Source organism: Sorghum bicolor, chromosome 3, assembly GCF_000003195.3.
Source record: "Sorghum bicolor cultivar BTx623 chromosome 3, Sorghum_bicolor_NCBIv3, whole genome shotgun sequence".
Classification (NCBI taxonomy): Eukaryota; Viridiplantae; Streptophyta; class Magnoliopsida; order Poales; family Poaceae; genus Sorghum; species Sorghum bicolor.
The window spans coordinates 22,630,596-22,642,634 of NC_012872.2; positions in this window are offsets into that span (position 1 = coordinate 22,630,596).

Below are 12,039 nucleotides of genomic sequence, written 5' to 3' on the forward strand. Positions count from 1 at the left end.
TTGCGGCAGTCCCCCCTACAGGCGGTGCTGTTCTTATTTTTCTTCTTCTTCTTCTCCCTTACGCCCTTCCTCATCCTTTTTTGTCCTCCCCTCGACAGAGTGGAGCCCGATGGGCTATGGCGTCCATTTCCCAACAAGAGAGGCCCCTGACCTCCCTGACCATAGTGCGAGCGTCAGTCAAGAGCGGATCGCCACTAGACCCATCGTTGATGGTGATGGGGTCACCCACTCCCCCAAACTGGGGAGGCTCGGGGGCTCCCACCTGGCCCTAGGGACGAGACATCTCAACCCACCCGGGCGACGGCGGGTCGGTTCTAGGGACGTTGTCGAGGATATCAGTAAGGGGTACCCTAACTGATATGCATATCGAGAGCACCTGTATGAAAGTCGAGGCCTCCAGCTCGATGCCTAGTTGTGCGCATGGTCCTCAACGACCGTAGCCACGAACACGGAAAGAGCGTCCAGCGAATCGACCAGGGCTCGAGCCCCGGCTACCGTCGAATACGGAAACAGACTCGTACGAATTGGAAGGCCTCGAGCGTAAGGACGCTGCCCGCCGCCTAAGGCGGGCACGGGAACCAGGGCATTTAATGCGCCTGCCGCATTCTCACCTAACCCGTCAGTCACGGGAAGCGTGATAGGGAACAAGCACCCGTCTTGTCGTTCTTTTTGCAGCGTTCCCCACCAAACAAGCCAGAACGTGGCAGGGCGTAGGGAGTGGGTCGGAACGTCCAGTCAAGACCCCCGTCGAGACGCCCAAAGGTCAGCGCTCTAGCCAGCGAGGCGTTACACGGTACCTGAACCTCGAGTAGGTAGGTTTCCTTCTTAGGGAAGGGTCGGGCGACGAATGACAACACCTCAACCACTCCGACGTAGCTGTTACCACAATGCACAAGCGTGCGGCAGATAAACCAGACCAGGACGGCGCACAGGAGTAGGATTTAGGGGCACGCGTAATCATCATCTAAGTACCAAGACAAGACAGCTCGAGACCATGTCGGTACGGAGGCCTCGAGTAGGTCAGCACGCCATACCTCTATCGACCCCTACTCTGTCGCCTATACATGTACCCTAGGCCTCTCCTTGGAACAATAAAAGGGGAGGTCCGGGAGCGGATATGGGACACGCGACACAACACAAGCCATACGTAGTAGAGCAACCTTACTCCACCTCACTTCATACCACGCCTGTATTCACCCCTGTACAAGCACTTAGGTGCAATATAATAAAAACACTCCCCCCCCCCGCTGGATGTAGGGCCTTCTCTTGCCCGAACCAGGATAAATCTTTGTGTCTTTTCTTGCATCACCATCTGGAAGAAGGAGCACGCACACAAGTTTTACTCGTTGGTGTGACCTCCCGGGGGAAAACACCGACAGTTGGCGTGCCAGGTAGGGGTCCTGCGTGTTTTTTGCTGATTTCCCATCTCTTTCTAGATGGCCACTCTTGTTTCGCCGATTCCGCGCTCCACGGTGATTTGGTTCGGGAGCTTCGAGTGCATGTCCACCAGCCTCAGCTATGACATGATCCTGCTCTCAGTCAAAGGACCGGGAGGAGCTCGCATTGCGCTTGCCCGATTGAGGGCTCATAGACGGCCTCGCCACCACGCCTCCCCACCTAAGAAGAGGCAGGGACAGCACCACCATCACCCCTCTGCCTCGCCACGATCGCCAGTTCGTGCCAGGCGGGAGGTGACGCAGGAGCCGATAGAATTGCGCGCCGAAACCACGAGTATAACGGCCCGACGCCACGAGGATCGCACGACGACGATGGGGGACAGCACACCTTGCGCACGACGATGCTGCTTCCGCACGGGCTGTACGCCCCAAGAAGAGCACTGCCGTTCGGTCTGGACAACACCGCAGCGTCACTCGCCAGGACAATATGTCCAAATGCCCAGACTGTCACACCCTGGCTTTTAAAATAAGACCAGAGTCGTCATATGTGTGCCCAGGAAGTCCACACATATAACAAAAGAATAGAAATATCAAAAACAATGTTATATATAGCGGAAAACATATTTATAATAACACTTACAAACATTAGAGTACGCGGAAACAGTAGCTAAACTTCTTAGGCTCCAATCTTCTCAGGGACGGTTGACTGGGGGCTCCGTACGCCAAGCACTTCCCATAAGCTTCTGGAAAACTCCATGACCTCTTTATCCTTCTTCTGAGCAGCACTTTACTACACACTGGGGGTGTGGGGGAAATAGCAAGGGTGAGCTCATGTCGAACTCAACAAGCACAGACGGAAAGTAATGACATGCAAGGCTTAAAACAAGGTAAAGCTGACTTGGTTTGACTGCGGTAGCATTTTAGTTGATCACTTTTAATTATAACAATTACTAGAACAACCTATTACTAAATATGAGTAGCATAAACCCAACCCTTAATTAGTGTAAGTAGTAATTAGCATCTTTTAAGTACTATCCTAAAAATTATAGAAGTCCAGGGATTAACCCCAATTATTAACACGGGATAGCAATCCTGCCAACACAGAATAGCCATTCCGCCAAAACACGAGGTAGCAACCTCGCCCAGTTCCATCTTCAAGTATCCAGTGAATCCAATTTGCTCATCAAGTGAGGGTCTGGGCCACTCGTGACCGTGAGCACGGCTGATATATCAGTTTTACACTCTGCAGAGGTGTGCACGTTCACTCTAAGTCGTGATTCCCATTCGCCCGGGGTCGCGACTCCCCAAAACACTACCAAGGTGAGCAGGCAGGGTTTCACTACGAGACCTTTCACAGGGTCCAACTAATAGGATGCCACTCGTAAGTTTTTGCCGGGGCGCGCGGCAGCCGTGCCCATAGCAATGGGACCCCGAACTGACCGACCTCTTAATATGAATACCCAAGCTACATTCCTTACGCCTACCCGGAAAGTAACATCCTACCAGCGGAGGTCCTGATAATTAGTCAAGCCAGAGCCATATAGCTTGGAGCTGCACTGTAAGTCCCAGGGGGCCGCTCCCTGACTAAGTCCTTACGGAGAGCAGAGACGGGTACGCCCGGCAAACCGGACCACCAACAGTACCCGCTCCCCCTGTCCGCGACCAAACCACGATGCTCGCGAGCACCGCAACATCTCCATCACCGAAGTGACCATTGTTCATCATTTAATCATTTATCATCATTGAAGAATTTATTAAGCAAGATCATTATTACTATTATTATATAGATTAGATGAGTAGAGCAACTAAGCATATCTACTATTCACTATACTACCCATGTATAAAACCCAGGTATACAAAGAATATAGTAGAAGACTAGTCATGTCCTTAGGGTTTGCAGTATTAAGACACATGCACTGGAAAGTAAATGTATTTAAAGTTCATAGGTACAATATGATCAAAGGGTGTCTGCACTTGCCTTTATTCCCAGTGTATATCTGCTCAGAATTCTTTGACTTCCTTCTTCGGATCTCCAACTTCTGCTTCGACTGTCGGTCCTCAGCTCCTGGTCTTCACTATTGACGAACCACGCTTCTTCTACTCGTAGCAACCAAGCAACACAAACAGACAAACAAACAATCATGACTACGAACAAGCATCAATCAAAAGAAAAGCTTAGAAAGAGCGCACTAAACGACACGACTTTCGAGGTTCGAAGCGAAACGGAAAAGACGACTATACGTTGATCGTATTTTAAGAAAACAGGTGATGGATTATTCAAAGAAATATCTGAAAGTTGAGTTGACCAAATTATAAAAGAATTATAAAAGTTGGAGTTAAACTTTAGTCATAACCAAATTACGAACCATTCTACATCATTTAAGTCACTTTACTATTTATAATTAGAAAACAAGGAATTTGTGTTATAAGTTAAACAAGGCATTTATGATATGAGATCAGATTAACTAGATCACAATTAAAAAGGTATTTATGTTGGTATTAATAACATTAATATTTATTTACGAGAACTAAAGTTATAAACAAATTGCTTTTGTAGATTAAACGGGCATTTAGTTAGTCATTAATCATTTTATATTTATGGTGAAAACCTAAATGGTCAAACGAGGTAACTATTACTGCTAAAGCGTAGCTTACGACGATACGAAACTAACGCGACAAGAACGGCCTCAATCGGAGTTAAAACGTGGATTTTATGGCCAAAACTAGGTCAGTGGCAAAACTGTGAATAGGTAGAACAATTTTTCATATTTTAAATAATTAAAACTGATTTTTAAAAGTATTTGGACTGCAGGCACTATTTCCCTAAAGCGCAGGGGCTAAAACAGAAAAGTCAAGGGCTTTAAATTAAATACTTTTGAACTGAGTGGAGTGCGGGTTAATTACCGAAAAGTGCAGGGACTTTTTCGCAAAACCGCCGGGGTCAACGGGCTGTGGCCGGCTGACCGGCCACGTGTCGCGACTGGACTGGCCGGTCCACGGCCCGCGCCTGTGGACCGGGGCGGTGGCGGCTGGTCCACCGGTCCACCGTGGACCGGGGAGGGTCGGGCGGCCGGCCGCGGCGACGGCGCCATGGCCGCGCCGGTGAGCTCGTCGCGGCGGCTCTGCGGGGCACGGGAGGCCGTGCCAAGGGCACGAACGCGTCGCGCGCGGTGCGGCGAGTGCGGTGCGTCGGCTGGTCACGCGGAAGAGAGGCCGGGGCGAGTGGGCTTCGCGGCGGGGCGGCTCGGCGACGGCGAGAACTCCGGCGAGCATGAAGGTGTGATGGGGAAGGGGAGAAGGCACGCCGAGGGCACCAGCGTGCTCGTCGTGCCCTTGCGAGGTCGAGTCTGGGCTCACTTTGACGAGAACAGCAGCGGGGCGGAGCGCAGCGGAGGTTGGGATCTCGGCGACTTCAATGGCGGCGGCAAGCTTTGATTAGGGTTTTGCGGGGGCTTGGGAGAGCGATTAGGGCTTCTAGGGAGGCGTGCGGCGGCTGCAGGGCGCCCTTAAATAGGTGAAGGCGAACCTCGGTTCGCGTGTGCGCAGAAACCGGGGCGGCGGCGCGGCGGCTGCCCCGTCCGAATCGGACGGAAGGTTGGGGATGACCACCCCGCTGACAGGTGGGGCCCCCTGGTCAGCGGCTGCGGGTGGAGAGGAGGCAGGCGGGCGCGCTGGGCTGGGCACTCGGGGCGCAGGTGCTGCGTGGCTGGGCCGCGGCCCACTCGGGCGTGCAGGGGGGAAGGGAGGCCGGCCCAGGGCGCTTGCCCTTTTCCTTTCTATTTTTTTTATTCAAAAGGGTTTAAACCAAATTTTCAACACCTTTATAAACCAAAATTTGATTTATTAATTTGGGTCGTTTTGAGAATTGTTTTCTCTACTGCTTTTGAAAACAAAGCATTTTTTTTTCTTAATAACATATTTTTAAATTATTTTTCCACTCAAATATAAATTAGTTTTCAAATATGAATTTTGGAGTTTTATTTTTTTGAAAACCGAAAGGACCTAAACGTGCTCTCTAGAAATTTTGAAATTCATTTTTCTGAGACAAGCCAAACAAAGCTAGGGCACAAAACACACATCAAATAAAACACCCTCCACTTAATTTATTAAAAGTTTTAAAATTCCACATTTTTCTCATTTTATATTAACAACAATGAATAAAATCTTGGAATATTTTACAAAAATTTTAAATCCTTGTTAAATTTAGTATTTTCTAATAACAATCCAAAATTAAAAATTTTGGAGTGTTATAGATCTACCCCACTTAACATAAATCTCGTCCCGAGATTTGAAGGAACTAGAGAGAAAGATAAAGTAGATCATCAAAGTTGTTTCGAGACTTTTAAGACGTGATCAAAGGATTAAAGATGGACATAAAGGGTATAGAGTATGGTAAAGATTGGTGACAAGGAAAGATAAACGTATGAGATAAGAATTGATCTTTGGATCCTGTATTATGATAAGGTGCAAGGGCAAGAAGCCAATATTAAAAAGAGATGATACATAGGAGATAAAGATAGATATTATTGTGCTCACAATTTCCTTGATTCCAAATATGCATAAGATAGTAGATGAAAGGATAAAGAATTACCAAAAGTTGACAAAGACTTAGATTTTTTTTTTGTCTTCACGCTTAATCATTTGTAGTCCTATGAGATGTAAGATCCAAGATCACACGTTGACAAAAATGATAAGGGCTCATCGCAAGAATGATAAAGATCAATATAAAGTTCTCCATGTCTTCTGTTTTGAGATCCTCAAGAGTGATGATCGTAACTGCCGCTACTCCACTTAAACCAAGTGTTTGCTCATCTTCAAAAACTATTGTTTACGAACTTCATCTTGCCAGATCCGAACGATCTTTAGAGATTTCCTTCAGAGATTACCCGTCTAATAACACACTGCACTTCTTGGGATTCTGAGAGACAGGGAGAGAAACAACATAATGATGGGAGAAGATAGAGTGAAATAACTTCAGTTATCTTAGTAAAGGTGCAAGACTAAAGCCAAAAGTCGATAAGGTTATCTAGGAGAAGGTTCTTGAACACTATCTAGAAAAGCAACCCAAGGGGTCTGTTAAGATTGACCATATATCGGTATGGTTTTCATGTGACTTTCAGGTTCTGCATTTTGTCACGTGATAATCCATCAAATATTCCAAAGTGAACAAAAAAATACATCTTATCTTGGGACTTTGGTTTCCTATGTCTTGCTTTGATAGGTCAACAAGCACCACTCTTCCTAGGACACTTGATGCTTCTCTATGGTCTCCATAGATGGATCAGGGGAAGTAACCGTTTTCGCGAATATCCTGGTCAGAACATCGGCAGATCTTTGTAACGGTATTGTTGCCGATGTACGACTGAGAAAAATGCCCGTTTAGGAAGTTGGGGATTTCGAGGAATCTGCGGAGGATTAGGATCAGAGTTGTCCAGATTGAGGTTGTCGGTTACCAGATTAGGAGCATTAATTGCGGGAGAAGGCATCATTACTGCAGAGAATTTCGGAGCATTAATAGTTTTATACTCCGAAACTGGGGGGCATGTGTTGACACCGTTTTTGGGCACGTGTCTAGGATGGCAGGATAAGGTGGCAGTACGATGTTTACAAAGCGGGTTGCCGATGAGGATGGTTGCCGATGAGGGAGAAGTTGAATGTGACAGGCAGTAATATGGTGCCGATGGCTAGATAAGAAAGTCTGCCGATGACTATGGCAAAGGATCTGCCGATGATGCAAAGGAGGAGTCTGGAAGCTGCCGGTCGTTATGTGGAGGAGTTTCGGTTTGTCACGAGGGATAGTTTTGTTATTTCCTTAATTATTTGCATCGTTTTGTATACGGATTCCGTGTAATTTGGAATTCGAATTCTAATCGTGTCTGGTTGTAGCTCTTTGAGCAGTGTATAAATATAGACCCTAGGGCCTTGTAATAATCAATCAAGAAATCAAACACATGTTTTTACTCATATTCCAGCATTTACTTTTCGACGACTTCGTCATACTTTTTCCTTTTGTTACGAGTTCTTAGGAATTCGTCGACTCGGCGTGTTCTCAAGTTCCGCATGAGTACCTCTTAGCCGTGACATCTGGGCGCATCGCTGTTGTCAGGACTAAAGTATTCGAGTTATCACCTTTGCCGATAGCAAGGTCAAATCGGCTGGCACGCCATAACGTTTGAATCGGGTATTAGCCCTTTGTGTTTGCAGATCAGTTTTGCATCAACACATCTTTTGGCACGCCTGGTGGGACCAGATTCAAGATCAAGATCAACATGTCGATCTCTGACCTCGATCAAGAGAACGTCATCCCCGTGACGGAGGCCAACCTCAAGGATGAGCAGAAGCAAGCTATTGCCCAAGCCATGGAAGAGTTCAAGCAGCAATGCCTGAGGTCTTTCAGCATAAACAGGAGCGGCGAAGTGGTCCAGAAAGATGCACTGCCGGCACCACGGCAGGTTACCTTTGACGCCAATCCTGGCAAGCTTCAAGATATGGTTGACAATGCCATCAATCGAGCGTTGATTAACCAAGCTGGTGTACTGTCTAATACGGTTTTCAATGCCGTGGCAAGAACTTTCAAGGAAGGACAAATCCCACCAGATTATGTGGGCCCCTCCCATCATCAGCCAACGGCACCAGAGGTCACGGCTTCATCAGCCAACGGCACCAGAGTGCACAATCTGCCGTCCCTCCAAGTACATCGGGGACTACTGGTGCACTATCTATGCCGATGGCAACCAACCCACAAATTTCAGTTGGGCAGCATAAACTGACAACAGATATGTTGGCATCGGCAATGTCAGGGTTGACTCTTCCTCCCAACTGGTGGGGTTACGGTATGCCTCCAGAGTTGACGCCGGGAACATCACAAATAACTGACATGAGGGGCAAAACTCCTATGACATCGGCACCTCCCAATGCGCCGGTGAACCAGAGTCCTCGGTATACCACAACTACTACTGCAAGGCCTCACACTGGAAATCCTCAAGATTCAATGTTCCAGATGCCCAACGCATCGGCAGAGTCAATGCTGATGCAACAGAGGCCTATGGCCCAGTCGGGGTATGTCAATTCAACGACGGTACCCAATTACCAATCATCGGCAGCACCTATGCCGATGAACGCTAATAATGGATGGCTTGGACAGCAAGCCTTTCCACAATCGCCCCAGCAGAGTTACCAGACTACAGGGTTCCAGCAAGGGCAGGTCTATCCCGGGTTCCAAGGTCAGGGGATTCCCAACCAGCCAATGAATTTTGGACAGCAACTCGGAGGACAGCCAATCGGTGGACAGCAGTTTGGTGGTCCGCAGATTGGAGGACAGGTGATCAATACAATGTTCCGTGCAGATCACGTCCCGAACAGACACGTGGAGGTTCGCCACCAAGTGCCAGATCCGCAGCCGCCTCATCGGCAAGATGCCGATGCATATTGGGCCGATAAGATTGCTGAAGTAATGAGGGAACAATTTGGGATAAAACCCAAAGTCAACACTTATTCTTATCGGACACCGTATCCTCCTACGTATGATTTGATCCCGCTTCCACATCGGTACAAGGTACCGGATTTTACAAAGTTTTCCGGACAGGACGACACGTCAACCATGGAGCATGTCAACAGGTTCATTATTCAATGTGGAGAGGCTGGTAACAGGGACGAATTGAGGGTTCGTCTATTTTCGTCATCATTGTCTGGATCGGCCTTTACTTGGTTCATATCATTACCTCCCAACTCAGTAATTACTTGGGCCGATCTAGAGAAGCAGTTCCACAAATACTTCTTCTCGGGGGTTCATGAGAAGAAGATCTCCGACTTGGTCAAGTTGAGGCAACGTAATGATGAGTCGGTTGAGGGATTTGTGCAGAGGATACGAGAGGTCAAGAATAAATGCTATAGCCTGGTTCTGGATGATCGGCAGCTAGCCGATTTGGCTTTCCAGGGTTTGTTGCCACATATCAGGGATAAGTATGCCTCTCAGGAGTTCGAAAGTTTAAGTCATTTGGTGCAGAGGATTTCTGATCAAGACATCAAGCCTTTCGAGCCTAAGAGAGCATGGAATAAGAAAGTGTCATTTGTTGATGAAGCAACAAGCTCAGATTCTGATGAAGAACCAGTAATCGGTTTGGCAGAGTGGGTAAAAAACAAGAAGCCGATGTCTTGTCCTTTTGGGCAGAAGGAACCAGAGAAGATTGCTTTTGACACCGCTAAGGCTGATAGGATATTTGACTTTCTACTTCAGGAAGGTCAGATCAAACTGTCACCTAACCATGTGATCCCATCGGCAGAAGAGTTGAAGAGGATGAGATATTGCAAGTGGCATAATGCAACTTCCCATGACACCAACGAGTGCAAAGTATTCAGACAGCAGCTGCAATCGGCTATAGAGTCAGGGAGAATCAAGTTTGACAGTTCCAAAGCCCAGAAGCCGATGAAGATAGACCAACATCCTTTCCCGACAAACATGTTGGATGCTAAGGGGAAGGCTAAGGTCTTAACATCGGAGACAGCTGAGAAGAGTGCATCGGTAGATCCTCAGCATCAAGTTACTACTGCCGATGCAAGAAGTAAGGGCTTGGTCCAGGAAGGAACTAGCTCAGGAAGGCTTCCTCGATCTGGTATCGTCATAACTCATAGAAGGCCTCGAGAAAAATGGCAACAACGGGAAGATCGGTATCGGCGCCAGCAGGAAGATTATCGACGGGAAGAAGAAAGACGCCGACAGGAGTGGAATCGGCACAGGGATCATTGGAATTGTCCATTCTTCATCCATTGTTGGGAGGAAAATATCAAGCTTCCTACTGTCAGAGACTGCCCTGAGTGCAACGGTTATGATCGGTACGATAGGATCGATCGGCATTATCATAATGATGAACGGCGATTTAATGGGCCGATCAGAGGAAGGGTGTCAGTTCATGACCGGCTGGGGGGCAGATGTAGTGGGCACGACAGACTTAGTGACCGCGTCCAGTATTTTCCCAGGAACCAAGAAGAGCTCGAGGGAATGGCTGATGCGCGGGTTCCCGATGAATTCATATTTTGCAGGGATGCTAACACGCATCGTATGGAGTCAAGGGAGAACCGACGCCCGACAGCAAGGCAAAGGCCACTTCCTCCATGGTGCCCTGGAGGATTAACCAAGACACAGAAAAGGAGATTGCAACGTGAAAGGCAAGAAGAGCTAAACAAGGGAGAGAACTCTAGAAGTCGGCAGCCGTCAGACACTAAGAGGGAAGGTCCATCGGCAGGCGTCAACATGGTCTTCATGTTGCCGATGGAGTTTCTTGCACCAGCCAGTGATGATGAGTTGGAATTTTCTGATCAGATAGCTCAGTTGGCTCTGGATCCGATGACGGCTATCTTTGAGAAACCTGCCGATGACGACAGGCAGCATCTTAAAGCTCTGTTCCTCAAAGGAAGGGTTGATGGGCAGCCAATGACCAAGATCCTAGTTGATGGTGGAGCTGCTATTAATATTATGCCGTATGCAGTATATCGGAAGCTTGGGAAAGGGGATCAAGATTTGACCAAGACCGATATGATGCTCAAAGACTTTGAAGGAAACGTGTCTCCAGTCAAGGGGGCGATATGTGCAGAGTTGACCATCGGCAGCAAAACCTTGCCGACAATTTTTTTGGTGATCAGCGGAAAAGGTGCTTACAACTTATTATTGGGAAGAGATTGGATTCATGCCAATTGTTGTATCCCATCTACAATGCATCAGTGCTTGGCTCAGTGGGTAGGTGACAAGATTGAGATTGTCCCAGGAGATTCTTCTTATGTTATCGCATCGGCAGAAGCGGATACTTACGAAAGGACCAGGTGCATTTCAGGAGAAGTTTGGGAGAAAGATTTTCTCAAAGTTGCCGATTATGAGATTCCACCGATCCAAGCAGTCCGTTCTGACGACGGTTTTTAATGGATAGATTCGCCGATGATGGAAAATTAGGCCAGGGATTCACATCGGCCGATGATTTGGTAGAAGTAGATATAGGTAGTGGTGATAAGCCTAGGCCTACTTTTATTAGTACTAAATTAGATCCTGAGAGTAAGCGACAATTGACTAGTTTGTTAAAGGAATATAAAGATTGCTTTGCTTGGGATTATACAGAGATGCCTGGTTTAGACCGATCAATTGTTGAACATCGGTTACCCATCAAGTCTGGATTTCGGCCACATCAGCAACCAGCCCGCCGATGTAATCCTAACATTCTACCTGATATTAAGGCCGAAATCACTAAACTTATTGAAGCTAAGTTTATTCGGCAGTGTCGGTATGCCGAATGGATTTGCAATGTTGTTCCGGTTTACAAGAAGAACGGGAAGCTTCGGGTGTGCATTGATTTCAGGAATCTCAATAAAGCTACGCCGATGGATGGATACCCAATGCCTGTCGCCGATATATTGGTTGATGCTGCGGCTGGTCATCGGGTCATCAGCTTCATGGATGGTAATGCAGGTTACAATCAAATATTCATGGCGGAGGAGGATATTCCAAAAACCGCATTCAGGTGTCCTGGTCATGTTGGGCTATTTGAATGGATAGTCATGACTTTTGGGTTGAAGAATGCTGGTGCTACTTATCAAAGGGCTATGAATTTTATATTTCATGAGTTCATCGGCAAGCTCGTAGAGATTTATATTGATG